We start from the raw sequence: 1,794 nt of genomic DNA on the forward strand, positions 1-1,794 counted from the left end.
ATTCTTCTTAATGGAATCCTTGTACACTTTTCCATATTTTCTTATACATTGAGACAACTTCGATTATGCCACCCTTTGTCTCTAGAGCCAATAATCCAAACAGGAGAATCAAGACAAGTGAAGTACTTTTAGAAGCCATGGTAACAATGGGGAAAAAACGAATTTGTTGGCCCAAGATAAGGTGATGTGATCACTTTCCTCTTGTCAATGGAAAAGTAACAAAAACCCATTAATAAAAAATATAAAATGGGTAATATAAAAAACGACGAATTTATATACTATGAAGCAAGGATAAAACGAAAAGGACAGATGCATTGAAATGGGGATTATTCCAGAAACAAGGTTAATCATTGTTAGGTATCAGTGGCAAAATACATCTAGAAGAGGGTTGAATAGGTGTGGCAGAGCTCAAGTTCTACTTTTCGGGTTTTTACACACTTGCTGAAAAATGCTCAGTTAATCGATTAAGCACTTGTTCATAATTGATTAACCAGTAACTAGGGATGGCAACGGGCACGGGTAGTAGCTACCCGCTACCCGTTTCAAAATAGAAGAGTAATACCCATACCCGCATGTACCCGTATGGGTACCCATGTGCGGGTATTCGTGGGTATTTATGGGTACCTGCAGGTACAATGGGTACCAGCGGGTACAATGGGTACCCGTGGTTTTCCTCTATTATAAATAAATTTTTAAATTTTTACTTTTATTGTGTTTCAAATAAGAGGAAACTTAATTATTTTTGTACATTTTGATTGAATATTTGGCAAAAATGCTAAATTTATTGGTGTTTTCTATTTGTGTGATTTTTTGTTTTCATTTCTTTAACAAAAAGTGTATATTTTCTTTGTAAAACATGTGTGTCTCTGCACATGTATTAATATTTGTAGGGTGTTTCACCACCAAACTCAATAAAATATGTAAACAAAATAAAAGGAAAAATGTACATAGTGTAATAAATGTTAGAATAATGTATTTTTTATTTTAATTAAATATAATATATTAATCATATAAATAACGGGTACCCGCAGGTACGAATACTATAATACTCGTACTCGTCCGTATGTACTACGAGTATTTTTAAAAACACGTTTATAATACCCGCGGGTACCCGTTTGTGACCTGTACCCGTGCCCGTACATGTTTTACAAGCGGGTACCCACGGGTACGGGTTTTTTGCCATCCCTACTAGTAACAGAACCAGAGTGATCAGAACAACAACTTGCACAGTTATTAACCAACACATAAAAAGATATACAATAGATACTTTTATGCAAGATTAACAAGAACATAGCAAGGAACAAGCATGCAAAATATTAGCTCCAAACTCGCATTAAAACATCTTGAAATATAAAAGAGAAAATGATAGAAAAGATTGCGCATGGATTTTATCCCGGTTCGTTTTGCTGTCCACTGCAAAACTACATCCAGTCCTCCCATATGATTTGGGAGATTTTCCTTCTTCACTATAGAACACAATGTACGTTACATACACGCTTCCAAATACAAGACTCGAACGCTCCTTTCTTGGAACCCAAAGAACTTCGTCACCCCTTGGTTTGACCTTTCCACAAACCGCCTCCAAGAAAACCTTTCTTACCGCGATTCGGCCCCAGCCAAGGTATCGCTCTTTATCCAAAGACCTCCAAGTCTTTGTGTGAAGAACACATTACCTAACTGCAGTTAGGATTTTCCCAATCCTTGAATAACAATGCTTTGAGTTATTAATGACTACTTAATACTCGAATATTACAATAAAGATCAAAGCCTAAAACCTAAGCAAGAACTCACAAG

This window comes from Lupinus angustifolius, unplaced genomic scaffold, assembly GCF_001865875.1.
Source record: "Lupinus angustifolius cultivar Tanjil unplaced genomic scaffold, LupAngTanjil_v1.0 Scaffold_496, whole genome shotgun sequence".
Taxonomy (NCBI): domain Eukaryota; kingdom Viridiplantae; phylum Streptophyta; class Magnoliopsida; order Fabales; family Fabaceae; genus Lupinus; species Lupinus angustifolius.